At 40.0% G+C, this 11,399-nt stretch overlaps 1 non-coding gene across 1 annotated transcript; it reads left to right on the forward strand.

Moving 5' to 3' along the window:
* The first annotated feature begins 4,954 nt into the window (after window positions 1-4,954).
* On the forward strand, window positions 4,955-10,127 carry LOC106577751 (uncharacterized). The gene is made up of 5 exons (XR_006760490.1): window positions 4,955-5,072; window positions 5,194-5,541; window positions 6,143-6,559; window positions 8,824-8,879; window positions 9,132-10,127. It is a non-coding gene; the product is annotated as an uncharacterized protein (transcript).
* Window positions 10,128-11,399: the final 1,272 nt, after the last annotated feature.

Here is an 11,399-nt window from a genome sequence, read left to right on the forward strand (position 1 = left end):
TAACGATGAGCAAAGAAGATTGTATAAAACAAATCATTCAAATACTGTGAAAATTACATTATTTTATACAAACACAATTGATCAGAGAAATAGATTTTGTGTAACAAGTCATAATTATTGGCACCCCTGTTTTCAATACTCCAGCATCCTCCTCTTGCGAGGATAATGACACTGAGCCTTTTTCTAAAATGTTTTATGAGATTAGAGGACATATAAGGAGGGATCTTAGAACATTCCTCCAGACAGAATATTTCCAGATCCTTGATTTCTTTCATCTGTGCTCATGGACTGCCTTCTTCGATTCAAACTGCAGGTTTTCAATGGTGTTCAAGTCCGGAGACAATTATTTATTTATTTTTTGTGGTGAATTAACCATTTCTTTGTGAATTATGATGTGTGTTTGGGATTATTCTCTTGCTGGAAGATCCACTTCCTGCCAAGCTTCAGCCTCCTGGCAGAGGCAACCAGGTTTTTGGCTAAAAATCGACCTGGTACTTGATAAAGTTCATAATGTTGTTGACCTTAACACGGATCTGAGGACCAGTGGAGGCAAAATAGCCCCATAACGTCAACGATACACAACGTAACATGAATGTTTGAATAACTGTTTGTGTACTGACCGAAATTACTCTTTCCTTATTCAGATATCGTGTCTCAACTGCAACCACAAAATAGCCAGGTAATAGAAACTGTTAAATTTACTTGATTTGTGTACATGACCTAAAGATAACAGTACTTGGATTAAGCTATCTTTTAGAAGTGTTTGTTTTTTTATACAGTATTTGCATGTTTTGTGTAATGTTATTATTTGTTTTCTACAGGATCCGGGTCAGGACCCAGACTCTCTAAACTACGTAGCGTTGAGATTCAGTCAGAAGAGGACAAGGAATAAGAAAACAGCTAAAGGTCTAATAATGGAGATGGAGCATGTTGTGTACGCTGCCACAAAATGTCTAAATGTTTTAATGTTGATATCAGTGTAGCACTGATGAAGAACTAATGCAGCTGCTTTTTCCATGACATAGACTGACCAGGTGAATCCAGGTGAAAGCTATGATCCCTTATTGATGTCACTTGTTTAATCCCCTTCAATCTGTGTAGCTAAAGGGGAGGAGAAAGGTTAACCCTTAGCCTACAATTTCCGGCCACTGCGGAAATCTAGTTCACATAATACAAAAATCCCCATCAAAATCTGTCTGTTTAAGATAGAAATATCTGGGGGGGTGCATGGGCTGCGATACCTAAAAGGGCTCTTAAAATTCTAAATCAAATAGCTAAATTATCTTTGGTAAGACCATCTTAAAACTCTAGACTCTAGAGGATTGAAGAAGGATTTTAAAGCCTTGAGATAATTGAGACATGGATTGTGTATGTGTGCCATTCAGATGGTGAATGGGCAAGAAAAAATATTTCAGTGCCTTGGAACGGGATACGGTAGTAGGTGCCAGGCGGTTTGTGTCAAGAACTGCAACGCTGCTGGGTTTTTCATGCTCAACAGTTTCCTGTGTGCATCAAGAATGTCCCACCACCCAAATGACATCCAGCCAACTCGATACAACTGTGGAAAGCATTGGAGTCAACTTAGGCCAGCGTCCCTGTGGAACATTCCCCGACTAATAAATATAAACTGAGTGTACAAAACATTAGGAACATCAGGATGTTCTGAGGGCAAAAGGGGTTCAACTAAATATTAGGAAGGTGTTCTTAATTTTTTTATCACTTAGTGTATATTGAATAGTTATTTTAGAGTTGACTGTTGTTGTTGTGCTCTCCCCCCGCTATTCCAAGTTGTCAAAAATCCTCGTGACGGGCATCATGGTTGGGGCCCGAGGTAGAGTAGGAGGGAGCAGTGAGCAACGCATCACTTCCTGTAGTGTGGGAGACAGGAAGGAGCAGATCAGTGTTGAGGGAGACCTGGGGAGAATCTCAATAGCATATTCCTCGCGTCCTCTCTCCTTCTCAAAACCCATTGGAGGACAAAGTCAGAGGGGAGGGCTTTCTAATCCGAATGGTTTTGAGAAGGAGTTGAGGAGAGAGAACTTGAGGAGTATGCAATTGAGATTCTCTTATGCTGAGGTGAACAACACTGGACCTCTCATGATAACATTTGTCTGAGAGACAGTGGAATCCATTTTTTTTAAAGAACAACTATAGAATTGATTCCCAGTATATCACCATCTCTTAAAATTAAAGATGACACAGGTCTGGACATGAATATCAAATTCTGTGTAAATAAGATTAAAATAAGTTTTAGGACACAAAGTGCAACAAAACTACCACAAACTGGGCCCTTTAACCAAACTCATAATAATTGTGGTAATGTACTGTACTGCATATTTAAGGGGAAATAACCAATACATTTCAAAAAAGACTTTGTACAAAACACTTTTTTTTAAGAGTTTGTGTGTATAATGTTGTCACTGATAGGCCTAGTTATATTCCAGTCTCTCTCTCTGCTGAAGACAAGCAACCTGAAGACTGACAGGTTGACTGACCTGGAGCTCTCATCTCTCACCGCACTGATCTGTTGTTCTAACTAACTAACTAACTAACTAACTAACTAACTAACTAACTCACTCACTCACTCACTCACTCACTCACTCTCTCTCTCTCTCTCTCTCTCTCTCTCTCTCTCTCTCTCTCTCTCTCTCTCTCTCTCTCTCTCTCTCTCTCTCTCTCTCTCTCTCTCTCTCTCTCTCTCTCTCTCTCTCTCTCTCTCAACCGCACAATCTCTCTCTCTCTCTCTCTCTCAACCGCACAATCTCTTCTCACCAATCAGGCCCCACATCTCTTTCCATCCGTACTACCAGACTATAAATACCTGACCAAAACCAAAAAACTCCAGGCTCTAGACTAGATTTGTGCACAATGTATCATAATACAGTTGAATTGAATTTAATGCACTATGTACAGCGATACTGTATGTTGCACACCTGGGGTTTGGGACACCTGCACACCGCCATCTTCTGTTTAGTACCATAACCATACTTTAGTGGGCTATGTTCAAAAAAGCCCATAAAATATGTTATATTCAACATCTTGAACACTTTGGAGCACTTGTAGGTCTACTTCAGTCATAGTGCATCCATGATGTATTTGCATTCACAGTAAATGCATCCATAAACAATACAGAGGCAGGTGTCAATCCTCTCTGCAGACTTTCATCTGATGCATTCGCTGCAGACGTTACATACTCGGCCTGTGGTCAGTTTCACCTCGTTGGTATGAACAGGGATGGAAAACAACTCGGCCTGTGGTCAGTGTCACCTCGCTGGTATGAACAGGGATGGAAAACAACACACACCTCATACAAAGATCTCTGTGTTCAGAAGTTTCCACTCAACAACTAAACAAACAGACATCAAGCCTTTGCACAAGTGCTATAAATGTTTCTTTCTTAGGTACTTTTGAGTTCACACCTCATATTTCCTGTGACATCATGTGTTTTATGTGTTATAGTTTGCTACCAATGCAATTTGATTTGCATGCATATTATTTGTCTCATTGTGTTTCTAAGGCCTGTGATGAGTCTTGTGATGTCTTTGGTCATCATGCACTTTTTCAATTTCTGTATTTGTTCTGAACAGAGGGATTCAGAAGAAGTTGATAACCAAATGTCACAGGTGTAATTTGACCTCTTACACTTCTAGCTTACTGTTTTCATGTCCTCATTGTTTAGTAGGACAGGAGGGTGCAGTAAGGCACTTATCAAGGCTTAGTTTACTTTTACCAAAACCGTTATCTACCTACAGCATCAACCAAATGACAAATGTGCTTCCAAAATGGCACCCTATGTGCCCTGGTCAAAAGAACTGCACTATGTACTGTAGGGCAGGGCAGGGATCATCAGCTAGATTCAGCAGCGGGACTGCAAGTTAACCGAAAGAAACCCAAACAGATATGTTTGACTAAAACATAATAATTTCAAACCTTGCTCACATTTTTATACGATCATGTCGTGTCCCTTTATTGTGCATGGGAATATTTGGGAACAGGTTTCATAAATGAAAATCAGTTGGAGCTGATTTCCTGGCGTTTTTTTTTTTACTGGTTTTTTTTGTCCAACAATGAAAATTCCACACAGTTATAATTTTATTTTTTATTGCTCAGAAAACTTGGGGGGCCAAATAAAGCCAGATGGGGAACCCTGCTGTAGGGAACATGGTGCCCTTTCAGATGGAACCAAGGTCTCCACCCCCCAGTTTCACCAAACCCTCTGTCTGAACAACACTCATCCCACATGTTTACAGAACACAACCTGTTGTTGTCATGACTTTCATCTTCAAGATGAAATAATATGTTACAAATGGCATAACTGGAAAAAGTATTGGGAGTATAGAAATATGAAGGAGTACCCTTATAGGTGTAATCTATAGAATAGATTTGAGGGAGCATAGAGCAAGATTCCCCCTGTTGGTGAGGGCCTATATTGGTCACTTTGAGATCAATAGAATGATAAATCATGTAAGGAAAAGTGGAAACACTCCTCAATGTATGCATTCAATCATATAATATCACAAAAAAAGTGCATGAATAGTATTGTTTCTGTCTGATAGAAAATAATTTGCCGCAATGTCCAAGATTCTTGAATTGAAGTACTGGAGAAGGCATTCATAAGCAGTTGTCATTCTGATGAATAATGTTAATGCTGCTGATACATCTATGAGTGAGTAGATAGGAGCTTGCCAATCATAATCATGTCGTATTACTGTAAAAAAGTGAAATTAAAGAACTGAAATGAGGACCAGGATGTTTCATATGGTCCATATGGTGTGTATATCTCGATAGCTTTTCTGAAGAGAATGGAAACTGTTGTTGTGTAACATCAGGACAGAAAAAAGTCAGAGGGGAGGGCAAAGTTATCCTGTTCCGTGTCTTTACAGTTCACAGAGCAGCCAATCAGGCCTGTGGACCATCACCCAAGCCAAGTATAAAAAGACACCCATAACCCTCTGATTCTCACTCTCATCTGACACACAGGATGACTAGTCTACACATGAGATGCTATCATCAGAGAAGGAATTATACAATAACCCAACTATTTCTCATATTTTTACTGATGTTTAAAACAGGTAAGGCTGATCTAACTTAGTGCTTAAGGTTAGGGTTCAAGTTCGATTAGAAACAGCTGAGACAAAACCTGTAAAAAGTTAGTAAGAAAAAGTAAGTCATGAATGTTTTATTATTTTTAAGGGTCTCTTGATAAAATCAGCCAGAGTGATGTCTTAAAGACTTTCCTGTCTGGAGACAGAGTTCATTTGGAATGCCTCACGTCAGAAGAAGATGGCAACTACTACAACTGGATCAAGATAATAATAGGACAAGCCCCAGTATTGATGCTGTCTCTTTACACTCACTCCAACACCGCAACGTTCTTTGGAGAGTTTAACAACAACACCCGGTTTACGGCAATGAAGAGTGGAACCAGTTTTGTGCTGACTATTTCAGATGCTAGACCATCAGATATGGGGATGTATTACTGTGCTGCACGTGATTACGATGCCATGATCTTCGGGAAGGGTGTGTTTCTGATGCATGGGGGTAAGTAACATATGTGTACAAAACATTAGGAACTTTAGGATCTTCCTAATATTGAGTTGCACCCCCTTTTGCCCTCAGAAGAACCTCAATTTGTAGGACATGGACTACAAGGTGTCGAAAGCATTCCACAGGGATGCTGGCCCATGTTGACTCTAATGATTCCCACAGTTGTGTCAAGTTGGCTGGATGTCCTTTGGGTGGTGGACCATTCTTGATACACACAAGAAACTGTTGAGCATGAAAACCCCATCAGTGTTGCAGTTCTTGACACATTCAAACCAATGCGCCTGGCACCTGCTATCACCTACTGCCCATTTTGTCTTACCCCATAATCCATGTCTCAAAGCTTAAAAATCCTTCTTTAACCTGTCTCCTCCCCTTTATCTACACTGATTGAAGTGGATTTAACAGGTGAAATCAATAAGGGATTATAGCTTTCACCTGGATTCACCTGGTCAGTCTATGTCATGGAAAAAGCAAGTGTTGATAATGTTTTGTACACTCAGTGTAAATGTATTAACATGTGACTATCAGGCTCTCCAAGTGGTTGTATTGTAATATAACAAACATTTACTAGAACCTTGGTTTTATTGTGTAAAAGATTCCAGGAACCAGCATCTTACTCAGCAGTCTGTGTCTGAGTCAGTCCAGCCAGGAGACTCTGTGACTCTGAACTGTACAATACACACTAAGACCTGTTCAGGAGATCACAGTGTCTATTGGTTCAGACATAGTTCAGGAGAATCCCATCCAGGAATCATTTACACCCATGGAGACAGGAGTGATCAGTGTGAGAAGAGCCCTGAGGCTGGGTCTCCTACACAGAGCTGTGTCTACAACCTCCCCAAGAGGAACCTCAGCCTTTCTGATGCTGGGACTTACTACTGTGCTGTGGCCTCATGTGGGGAGATACTATTTGGGAATGGAACAAAGCTAGATGTTGGAGGTATTTTGATTTTAAACTCTGAATTTAGATTTGTACCTGTCATAATTCAAGAGCAATCAAACTAAAATAAATGTGCTGATGCAACTCTAAATTGTAAAAGGGTGTAAGGCTAAGCTTACAAAATGTAACATGTACAGCACCAGTCAAAAGTTTGGACACACCTACTCAGTCAAGGGTTTATCTTTATTTTACTATTTTCTGCATTGTAGAATAATAATGAAGACATCAAAACTATGAAATAACACATGGAATCATAGAGTAAGAAAAAAAGTGGTAAACAAAGTAGCCACCCGTTGCCTTGATGACAGCTTTGCACACTCTTGGCATTCTCTCAACCAGCTTCACGAGGAATGCTTTTCCAACAGTCTTGAAGGAGTTCCCACGTATGCTGAGCACTTGTTGGCTGCTTTTCCGTCATGCTGCAGTCCAACTCATCCCAAAACATCTCAATTGGGTTGAGATTGGGTGATTGTGGAGGCCAGGTCATCTGATGCAGCACCATCTCTCCTTCTTGGTCAATAGCCCTTACACAGCTTGGAGGTGTGTTTTAGGTCATTGTCCTGTTGGAAAAACAAATGATAGTCCCACTAAGCCCAAACCAGATGGGATGATGTATCGTTGCAGAATGCTGTGGTATCCATGCTAGTTAAGTGTGCCTTGAATTCTAAATAAATCACTGACAGTGTCACCAGCAAAGCACACCCAAACCATCACACGTCCTCCTCCATGCTACACGGTGGGAACCACACATGCAGAGATCATCCGTTCACCCACTCTCTCACAAAGACATGGCAGTTGGAACCAAAAATATAAAATTTGGACTCATCAGAACAAAGGACAGATATCCACCGGTCTAATGTCCATTGCTTGTGTTTCTTGGCCCAAACAAGTTTCTTCTTCATAATGGTGTCCTTTAGTAGTGATTCTTTGCAGCAATTCGACCATGAAGGCCTGATTCACGCAGTCTCTTCTGAACAGTTGATGTTGAGATGTGTCTGTTACTTGAACTCTATGAAGCATTTATTTGGGCTGCAATCTGATGTGCAGTTAACTCTAATGAATTTATCCTCTGCAGCAGAGGTAACTCTGGGTCTTCCTTTCCTGTGGCGGTCCTCATGAGAGCCAGTTTCATTATAGCGCTTGATGGTTTTTGCGACTGCACTTGAATAAACTTTCAAAGTCCTTGAAACTTTCCGCATTGACTAACCTTCACATCTTAAATTAATGATGGACGGTCATTTCCCTTTGCTTATTTGAGTTGTTCTTGCCATAATATGGACTTGGCCATAATATGGACTTCTTGCCATAATATGGACCCTATTTACCAAATAGGGATATCTTCCCTATATCACCCCTACCTTGTCACAACACAACTGATTGAAGGAAAGAAATTCCACAAATTAACTTTTAACAAGGAACTCCTGTTAATTGAAATGCATTCCAGGTGACTACCTCATAAAGCTGCTTGAGAGAATACCAACAGTATGCAAAGCTGTCATCAAGGCAAAGGGTGGCTACTTTGAAGAATCTCAAATATAAAATATATATTTCGACACCCCTCAATCACCGTCATGGCAATAATAACCATGACGGTGATTGAGGGGTGTTTTAAGAAAGAGTGTGAATGAATTAGTGGTTTTTATCTCAATATTCCTAATATTGATTTACACCCCCTTTTGCCCTCAGAACATCCTCAATTAATCGAGGCATGGACTATACAAGGTGTCGAAAGCGTTCCACAGGGATGCTGGCCCATGTTGACTCCAAAGATTCCCACAGTTGTGTCAAGTTGGCTGGATGTCCTTTGGGTGGTGGACTATTCTTGATGCACACAGGAAACTGTTGAGTGTGAAAAACCCAGCAGTTTTGCAGTTCTTGACACACTCAAACCAGCGCACCTGGCACCTACTACCATGTCCTGTTCAAAGGCACTTAAATATTTTGTCTTGACCATTCACCATCTGAATGGCACACATACGCAATCCATGTCTCAATTGTCTCAAAGGCTTAAAAATCCTTCTTTAACCTTTCTCCTCCCCTTCATCTACACTGATTGAAGTGGATTTAAGAACTGACATCAATAGCGGATCATAGCTTTCACCTGGATTCACATGGTCAGTCTGTGTCATGGAAAGAGCATGTGTTCCTAATGTTTTGTACACTCGGTCTATATAAAACAGAGGAAAACCTTATTCTTGACTGCACTAGGCCTTTAATAAATCCACCGGGTATAGCTTCTAGGCTATAATTAAATTTTTATAGAGAAGGCAGTGGCACTAGCACATCCTGTCCCCAAAATGCACACTGTCCTAATAATTCTCCTTTTTGTCAAGCAGATTTGCCTCAACAGCCTCAAAGTGGTGTTACAGCCCCTTCCTGTCCTGACAAGGAGGTAGACTATGTTACCTGTTTACCTAAACTTTTATGAACAATTTATCACGCTAAAAATAACATTACATCTGAAAAGGATGTGACAACTTGTGTAAAGAACAAAATAATATATTTCCACAATAAAATTGCATTGTATCGTTTAAATGAAAATGGCTAGCAGCCCAGTATTGTAATTCACTTTCACACATCTTTTTCAACTGTACACAGCACTCTACCTTGTGAGGTAGACTATCTGACTAATTCTCATCTACAGAGAGATGAGGGAGAGGAGCTGAACTATGCTGCCATGAGTTTCTCCTCAAGGAAGACCAAGAGGAGAGCAGAACCAGAGAGAGAGACCAGAGAGACGGACATGAATGTGGTTTACTCTGGGGTGAGAGGTCATCATGAGTGGAACTGGGATTCATGATTTATAGTGCAATAGTTTTATAATGCAATTTTATAATGCCATTTAGAGTGCATTGTAAAAGTAATATGCTGTGAACATAATTAACAGAAATTCTGCTAAATGTTTTAATAAACTTTCAAATATATCTATATTTAAGATTACTATTAGAGGGAGCATGTGATGTGTGTGTGTAAGGGGACTTTGATAAGGACGTACCATCCTGTGCCAGAGCTGTCTCGACTTCTTTGATCTGTATGTACACCAACTATCCAGCAGAGGGCAGTAGCCTTCCACAAAGTGAACAGACCACAGGCACACCAAAAGGAACTCGTCACCAGTCAGTCATATGATGATGGCTAGCTATATCTTAGTAATTTAGCAGATACTCTTATCCAGAGCAACTTACAGTAGCGAGTGCATACATTTATCATACTATTTCATTCTGGTCCCCCTTGGGAATCAAACCCACAACCAACCCTGACATTGCAAGCACCATGCTCTATCAACTGAGCCACATGGGACCTGCAACAATATAGTTGGATGGTATTTGCCATCTATATGGGTTTCTAGAAAAGGAGACTATCTTTGGGATACTCACAAAAGGAAATGATAAATTCTCAACCCTTGTTTGGAAAGGACACTCAAACCAGCGTGAACAATCAAGATCGTGGTTTAAAATGTTATTATAGTCTCACTTTTAAAACCAAGTTTTCAAAAGTACAGCCACAACTATTTACCATATAGGTTTTAATACATATGAATGCTCAATTAATTATATACTGAACGAAAATATAAACGCAACATGTAAAGTGTTGGGGCCACATATCATGAGCTGAAATAAAAGATCCCTGAATATTCCATAAGCACAAAAAGCTTATTTCTCTCAGATTTTTTGCACATATTTGTTTACATCCCTTTTAATGAACATTTCTCCGTTGCTAAAATAATCCATCCACAGAATGATCATTACATAGGTGCACCTTGTGTTGCTACAATAAAAGGAATAAAAAGTTTTGTCACACAACAAAATGCCACAGATGTCTCAAGTGTTGAGGGAGCATGCAATTGGCATGCTGACTGTAGGATTTGACCACCAGAGCTGTTTCCAGAGAATTTAATGTTAATATCTATACCATCAGTCGCCTCCAACGTCGTTTTAGAGAATTTGGCAGTACTTCCAACCAGCCTCACAACCGCAGACCACGTGTAACCACACCAGCCCAGGACCTCCACATCCAGCTTCTGGGATCATGAGACCAGCCATCCGGGCAGCTGATGAAACTGAGGAGTATTTCTGTCTGTAATAAAGCCCTTTTATGGAGCAACACTCATTCTGATTGGCTGGGCCTGGCTCCCCAGTGTGTGGGCTTGGCTCCGCCCCTGCCCAGTCATGTGAAATCCATAAATTAGGGCCTAATTTATTTTAAATGGACTGATTTCTTTATTTCATTTGTAATTCAGTAAAATAGTTGAAATTGTTGCATTTATATTTTTGTTCAGTATACTTTTGTAACTTACCAGGGACCTATAAAATCGAACCAGGGGTGCATTCACTAGGAACCAAACGTGCAGAAACACGAACCTGAACTTTGTCTAATGACAAATGCTTGTTTTCGTTGCAAAATGTTTTGCTTCTGTGTACACTAATGAATATACCCCCACATCAATATGAACCTGCTGACCTGAAAAGACTTGGTCCCTGCTTACTTATGGATGGAATTATATCTAAAACACCTCTCACAATCACACCACACATAATTTCAACCAAAATCATGTTTATTTAAAGGGCAATCTGGGATTCAAACAATAAAGAACTCACCACTTTTTTTGGATAACAGCTGAGGGATGGGGCTGGAGAAATGTAACCACTGAAATCCAAAGACAAGGGTTTTGACTGACCATCTGAGATCAACATTATAGTTTTAACCATATTTTGAAGCTATAGTTCACAATTACATCGTTTTTAAACAATGGGGTAAATATATTTGGCTCTGATTGACTTATATTTTCGGTAGGACAGTAGAACTAAGGTCATGAAGTATTTCAGTTCTATTCTTCAAGAATCAATGGCTATATACAGCGCATATTCAGACCCCTTGACTTTTTCCCACATTACAGCTTTATTCTAAAATT

This window comes from Salmo salar, chromosome ssa18 (genome assembly GCF_905237065.1).
Source record: "Salmo salar chromosome ssa18, Ssal_v3.1, whole genome shotgun sequence".
Taxonomy (NCBI): domain Eukaryota; kingdom Metazoa; phylum Chordata; class Actinopteri; order Salmoniformes; family Salmonidae; genus Salmo; species Salmo salar.